This window comes from Myxine glutinosa, chromosome 2 (assembly GCF_964187855.1).
Source record: "Myxine glutinosa chromosome 2, kmMyxGlut1.1, whole genome shotgun sequence".
NCBI classification, from domain to species: Eukaryota; Metazoa; Chordata; class Myxini; order Myxiniformes; family Myxinidae; genus Myxine; species Myxine glutinosa.
The window spans coordinates 84874969-84882804 of NC_136262.1; positions in this window are offsets into that span (position 1 = coordinate 84874969).

The window sequence follows — 7836 nt, forward strand, 5'->3', positions numbered from 1 at the left end:
AAAGCGCGACACAGCGCGCGCTTTCGGGAGGGGTGGAGCCAAGCCGAGCAATATATATATATACACATCGATCATTGATTGTGAACTGGAAAATATAATAAATTACTAATATTTAGCGACTCGAAAGGTTCTTTATCAACAACTTATTTTGCGTGCTTCTGCTGACCTGTCTGCAAGGTGTATAAAACGAAGTCCCGAGTGCATGGAGATGGGAGAAACTTCCAGAAGGACAACCATCACTGCAGCACTCCACCGATCTGGGCTTTATGGCAGAGTGGCCAGACGGAAGCCTCTCCTCAGTGAAAGACACATGAAAGCCCACAGAATCTTGTTTCTCACCGTCTGAGAGTCCTTTAGGTGCTTTTGCAAACTAGGTGCAAACTCCAAGCGGGCTGCACAACATGCACCCAGACCAGGTTCCGCGCTCGAGCAACAGTTTCTCCCCAGCTCATTTGATGGTGCTGCCTGGGTTCCCCGTGATGATGTCCCCTTCTCTCCATCTCCTTCAGCAGCTCTCTTTCTTTCTCTTTGTCTCCCTCAGCAGATCTGGCTCTCTGCTGGCTCACATCTGCCTTATATTTCGTCCAGCGCGGGCGTGGCTTGGAGATTTTACCGCTCACTCATATACAACAACAACATCATGCATTTTAAGGCCATTTTCCCTGCTAGAGTGGGGGTTAGTTTGCGGTCCGCATGACAATCTTCTCCATTTGCCCTATTTTCTGAATCTCTCCTTGTTAACCCCCTTGCACGCATTTCTTATTCCACCATCTTTAGCCAAGTCTTTCTCGGTCTTCCCCAACCTCTACTTCCTTCTACATTCATTTCCATCACTCTTCTCAACCAGTCACTTTCATCCTTCCTCAACACATGACCAAACCATTTCAACCTGTTCCTCTTCACAGCATCAATCACAGGCTCTATTCCCATCATCTTTCATAATTCATCATTTGTCTTTCTCTCTCTCAACGATACTCCGCACATCCACCGAAACATTCGCATTTCCACCCTTTCCAGCCTTCGTTGCTGCTCTACGTTCATTACCCATGTCTCGCTCCCATAAATCATAACACTTCTCACACATGCAGCATACATCTTTCCCTTCAGCTTCAACGACACTCCTCTCCTCATCAGCACGCCACTCAGTTCCCGAAACTTATTCCATGCACATCTCACTCTTGCAACCATTGCCGAGTCTGATCCACCTTCTCCATTCAGCATGTCTCCGAGGTAGCAAAATGTTTTCACACCTTCCAGCCTCATGCCCTCTCCAAGATCCAACTCAACATTTCCTCCATCTGCAGCTCCCTCTGTGCACACCTAACATTTGAATGTAGCTGCCACACTGATTAATGACCCTCTCAGACCACTACATTTTTGATGAACCCACTCAGCGCACATTGTACATTGAATGGATTTCACTCCGACACCCTTCCTGCACACAGCACATGGCCACTTCCCAGTTCTTTCCACCTTACCACATGCTTTACCACTTGCCATCACCTTCGTCTTTCCTATATTCACCTTCAGACCTTTTGTCTCCATACATTCCTTCCACTTGTTCATCTTTTCCTTCAGTCCATCCATACTTTCCGCAATCAACACCAGATCATCAGCATACAACAACTCCCACTGTAATCCCTACTTTACGTTCTGAGCCAGCACCTCCATCATAGCTACAAATAGTAGTGGACTTAGTACCGACCCCTGATGCACTGCCACCTTCACCTCAAACTCACCACTGTTCCCGTCCTTCGTCCTTACAGCTGTGCACGCTCTTTTGTACATTGCCATCACTAGTCTGATCAACCATTCCTCCACTCCTAACTTCCTCAATGCCCATGTCAATACTTCGCGTGGAACCCTATCGAATGCTTTCTCCAGATCACAAACCCAAGAAACAACTTCTTCCTCTTCTCAATGTACTTCTCCTGCAACTGCCTCACAATAAAGAGCGCGTCTGTCATTCCTCTACCTGGCATAAATCCAAAATACATTTCGTCGATCTTCATCTTCTTCCTTATCCTCCTCTCCAACACCCTTTCCAATTCCTTCATTCCATGCTCCAATAACTTTATCGCTCAGTACGAGCCACACTCCAGAGGGGCACCTTTCCCCTTGTATAGATGGACGAGGGTACTCAGTTCCCACATTCAAAGGAATGTGGCCTTCTTTCACCACCAGATTACAGATCTCTGTCATTCTCTTCACACCACCACTTCCTGCTGCCTTCAACATATCTCCCACAACTCCCGTCGGCCCTCCCGCTTTTCTACTCTTCATTGCTTTTTTCGCTTCCTCAACTTCCTTCTCAGTTATCTTCACTGCCGGTTCTAAAACTGGGTTACTCTCTATGTTGCCATCCCATTCATTCTCTGTATTCAAAGGAATTTCCATATATCTTTTCCATCTTCCTTTAATTCCATCTGGGTCCACAACGATTTGTCCCACTTCATCCTTCAAGCAACTCGCCTCCATCACATCACACCTCTCTTTCGCTATCTGCTTTACAATCCTGAATACCGCTCTCTGACCCTCTTCCGAATCCAAGCGTTCTCCGATCATTTTCCAACATGCCTCCTGCGCCTATGCTACCTCTTTCTTTGCTGCTTTCTTGGCTGCCTTATAACTTTCATGCTCTGCTTTTTCTGCTCCCGGTCCCTTCACCTTCTGCCACTCCTTGAACTTATTCCTCTTCTCGGCAATCTTCTTTCCAACTTCAACATCCCACCACCATGTTTCCGAGTGCCTCGGTGGTCCTTTTGTTCGTCCACATACCTCACCAACGGCTCCCAACAGACTATCTTTCATTGACATCCAACCTCTTTCAAGCTCAACCACATCATTCTCTACCCTACTCAGCCTCTCTTTTAATGCCTCCCTTACTGTCACCTCTTTCAACCTCCACACCTTCTTTCTCGGTTTGTACTTCACCCGTTGAGCTCTCCTCGCACCTTTCACCCTTATGTCGCAGACAACCTCGTGGTGCTGTGAAACAGCCTCCTCCCCGGGGATCTCCTTTGTGTCCCGGAGGTGCCCCCTATCTCGCCTACGCACCAAACTTGTATTTCTGTCCCTGCCTACCCTTCACCATTCTCACACCACTTCCCTTCCATCTCATCTCTTGCACACAACATATGTCCACACTTCTTCTGACCAATACTTCCACCACTTCTCCTGATGTCCCTGTCATTGTCCCTGCATTCCATGTCCCAAACCTCAGAAACCGATCTCCACTTCGGGCTGTACCCTGCTGTTACATATTTATGTGAATGTATGTGAATTACTATTCAGGTCCTTGCTTATCAATGTGTAGTCGATTAAAGGTTGTTGTGATTAAAGGGTCAGGAGCCCTTCTGAGAAAAAGGAGACCGGAAACGGAAGAAGAAAAGACACGAGGTCCTGGAGAGGCGACGATTCTTCTTCTTCCTCGCCGAGCTCGGACGCGAGCGGTATCGCTATGGAGCAACGTAACAGAATCGGCGTGTAAAAGCCCGTCTGGCGAGAGGAGTTACCGGGACGTGTAACTACCCTTTGACACGTCAAGTCACTGTGGGTTCGTGCACGGAACCAAGCGTCCGGCACAGTTCGCCTCACCGTCTGCAAGGCCGCCTACGGATCGCACGTTGGGCCTCGCGCGCTGGGCAAGCCATGTGTTGCTTTGCCCGCTTTGCTTTACCCGCTTCGCTTGGCCAGGAGGTGTGCGCTGCAGCCATTGTTCCCGGTACGGGACGTGCCCGGTGGAAGCACGTCAGGAAGGGTCCGTTCAACCGCCGCTTTACCCGCTTCGCTTGGCCAGGAGGTGTGCGCTGCAGCCCTTGTTCCCAGTACGGGACGTGCCCGGTGGAAGCACGTCAGGAAGGGTCCGTTCAACCGCCCACGTGCGGAGATCGAACTACAGGAGTACGGAGACATTGAGAGAGACATTGACCATGGAGGGAGTCGGGAGTGGGGCTCACGTGAGGAATGTATAAGATGGCCATCTTAGAGTTATGGTAGATGAGTTTACATCTTTGTACTATTGATTGCTGATTGTTGATGGTTGTTGATTGCTCGGGGAATATATCCTTGATTATTCCGGATCCTTGGTGTGGGGTTTTTTCTTGATTGGAATTCATATTGATTGCGTTACGAAAGCGCATACATAATAGATCTTTCTGGCGGAGTTCCTCTCACGGTCCGGGGGTCACCGAGACCAGGTAGTCACCGGGAGGACCACGTAACAGAATTGGGGGCTCGTCCGGGATTTAAAATTGTATAACATAATAAAATAATAGTTTTTATTAATTAAAATTTATTAATTAATTATTAATTGGTAAATTTTTGAGAAATTGTGGTAAAGTCTTGGGTGAAGGTTAACAGGTGTTAACGATAGTCACCATGGCGTTTGTTGCACAGAACTTTGCGGTAACACCGAGTGAGGCACAGTTCCGAGCATTACTAAAAGCGGACCTCTTGAAATTGGCCAAACATTTTAACTTGGAGGTCCGAACTAATTTGAGGAAGGCAGAGTTGCAGACCACGGTGATACAGTCTATGGTGGGATTAGGAACATGGGATGAGTTAGCCTGGCAGTGGCTACCCGAAGAACCAGAAGACGTTGAGCTCCAGAAACTGGAGTTGCAATTACGGAGCCAGGAACGGATTAAAGAAGAAGAAAGGAAAGCAGAAGAGAGGAGAGAAGAGAAACAAGCAAAGGAAAGGAGAGTGGAACGAGAACTCCAGGAAAGGTTAAAAGAAGAAGAAAGGAAAGCAGAAAAGGAAAGAGCAGAAGAAGAAAGGAAAGCAGAAAAGGAAAGAGCAGAAGAAGAAAGGAAAGCAGAAGAGAGGAGAGAAGAGAAACAAGCAGAGGAAAGGAGAGTGGAACGAGAACTCCAGGAAAGGTTAGCAGAAGAAGAAAGGAAAGCAGAAAAGGAAAGAGCAGAAGAAGAAAGGAAAGCAGAAAAGGAAAGAGCAGAAGAAGAAAGGAAAGCAGAAAAGGAAAGAGCAGAAGAAGAAAGGAAAGCAGATGAGAGGAGAGAAGAGAAACAAGCAGAGGAAAGGAGAGTGGAACGAGAACTCCAGGAAAGGTTAGAAGGGAGAAAAGCAGAGGAGAGGAGAGCTGCAAGGGACCTCAAAGCAGAGGAGAGAAAAGCGGAAAGGGAATTAAAGGAACGTGACATGGAGCTTCAGCAAGAAATTAAATTCAAGGAGCTGGAGTTAATGAGAGAACGTGGAGAGGTACCACCCTTGCTGACGGGGTCGACACCTAGCCAGAACACCTGGGATGTGGGCAGACATGTGAGGCTGGTTCCACCCTTCAGTGAAAAGGAAGTCGCTAAATTTTTTCCACACTTTGAGAAAGTGGCTCGACAGTTAAACTGGCCGGAGGAGGCCTGGACCATACTAGTGCAAAGTGTGCTGGTGGGAAAAGCTCAAGAGATTTATTCGGCGCTACCAATGGACCAATGTGCAGATTATGAGGTATTGAAGAAGCACATCCTCAAAGCCTATGAGTTGGTTCCGGAAGCTTACCGGCAAAAATTCAGGAATGCCAGGAAGAGGGAGAGTGAGACCCATGTGGAGTTTGCTAGAGTGAAAGAAAACATGTTTGATCGGTGGTGTGAGTCAAAAGGAGTCGGAAACGACTTCGAAGCATTGCGTGACCTGATGCTGGTGGAGGAATTTCAACAGTGTGTCCACGAGGACATCAAAGTGTACCTGCAGGAAAAGAAAGTACCGAAGTTGTGGGACGCAGCCACCATGGCAGATGATTATGCCTTAACACACCGGATAGGGGTCCACGAACCTAACTCCTCGCCTAGATCTCCGCAGGGGAGGTGGGGAACAGCAGGTGCGGAGAACGACAATACATGGCGGCGGCCTCGAGGTGATTATGGGGACAACACTGATACCCGAACTGTTCGAAATCAGGGGGCTACGGGCCCAAGACAAACTTCTTTTTCGGGGGGCCCGAGGCAGACCACGAGTTTTTCCTCCGGGCCGACTTGCGCCTTTTGCAAAAAACCTGGGCACTTGATGTCCAGTTGTTACCTCATGAAAAGGGAAAACCCAGAGCGGAGTCCGATTATTACCACTCCGAATGCGATGGCAAGCGTAAGAAATCGCCCACAGAAGAGTTACCAACCATTTATTTATGAGGGGTTGGTCTCACTCAAGGGAGACTTGACTAACCCAAGACCGGTTAGGGTTTTGAGGGACACAGGAGCCCATCAATCCTTAATGCTGGAAGGCATTTTGCCATTGTCAAAGAGTACCGCAACTGGTGATAGTGTTCGGTTACAAGGGATCGGTGGCTGTGTTAGTGCCCCACTTCATGTCATCCATTTGGAATCCGATTTGGTGTCAGGACTGGTCACCGTCGGTTTACAAGCCACGCTTCCTGTAGAGGGAGTATCTGTGATTATCGGGAATGATTTGGCTGGGGGGCAAATTTATGGTAACCCGAGGGTTGGTCAAGAGCACAACAGGGAAAATAACACCACACCAGCTGGGGATGGCGACAAAAGTTCCAAGTTATTTGTAGGGGGACTGAACTTCAACACAGAGGAAGAAGTTCTGACCTCTGTCTTCAACAGATATGGGCTGCTGGTGGAAGTGCGGGTGGTAAAAGACAGGGAAACGCAACGGTCAAGAGGGTTCGGCTTTGTCACGTTTGCAAGCACAAGAGACGCCAGGGAGGCAGAGAAGAATTGGAATGGTAAGGATTTGGAGGGTCGGACCATCACAGTAGGGAAGGCATTTCGTAGGCGTCGAGAGGTCTACAGAAGAGGACAACTTGGCAGTAGTTTTAGGGTTGGCAGCAGCCGATATTACTATAGAGGCTCCCAGAGTTACGGCACCTCCCGAAAGAATGAATGTCAGAGCACTGGCCGAGAAGGAGACCACCAGTCAGGTAACGGCTGGGACAAGGGGTCCCACCGTAACTGTTAGGAGTCTGGCGAAGTTGAAGCACTATATACGGGGGAGCTGCCGAGACGGGGCTCCTACACGGACTAACCGTGAACGCCACGTTCTTAAAGGCGTCCAGGTAGTGAACTTCCCTGCACGGACTAACCGTGAACTCCACGTTCTTAAAGGCGTCCATGTAATGAACTTTCCTCCCCGGACTAACCGTGAACTCCACATTCCTTAAGGCGTCCATGTAGGGAATACTCAGCTGGGCCTCCCGAAAGAGTGCTATTGAGAGGTTTAAATTTGGGGGCTTTGGTCACCACCTCTTAACCGTCATTCAAGAGAAACTAGAAGTGGTTGATGCTTGGTCCAGAGGGAATTAATCTAGGGGATTGTGTGAAATTTTGTTGCTTTATTTTTAAGTGATGACTGTGCCTGGGGGGTGAGTTATCGGGTTTGTTTATCCAAGTTGGCTGGCAAAGAAAGTTTTCGCTGGGTTCAAACTTTCTTTCTTGAAGGGGGGGAGTGTTACATATTTATTTGAATGTATGTGAATTACTATTCAGGTCTTTGCTTATCAATGTGTAGTCGATTAAAGGTTGTTGTGATTAAAGGGTCAGGAGCCCTTCTGAGAAAAAGGAGACCGGAAACGGAAGAAGAAAAGACACGAGGTCCTGGAGAAGCGACGATTCTTCTTCTTCCTCGCCGAGCTCGGACGCGAGCGGTATCGCTATGGAGCAACATAACAGAATCGGCGTGTAAAAGCCCGTCTGGCGAGAGGAGTTACCGGGACGTGTAACTACCCTTTGACACGTCAAGTCACTGTGGGTTCGTGCACGGAACCAAGCGTCCGGCACAGTTCGCCTCACCGTCTACAAGGCCGCGTACGGATCGCACGTTGGGCCTCGCGCGCTGGGCAAGCCGCGTGTTGCTTTGCCCGCT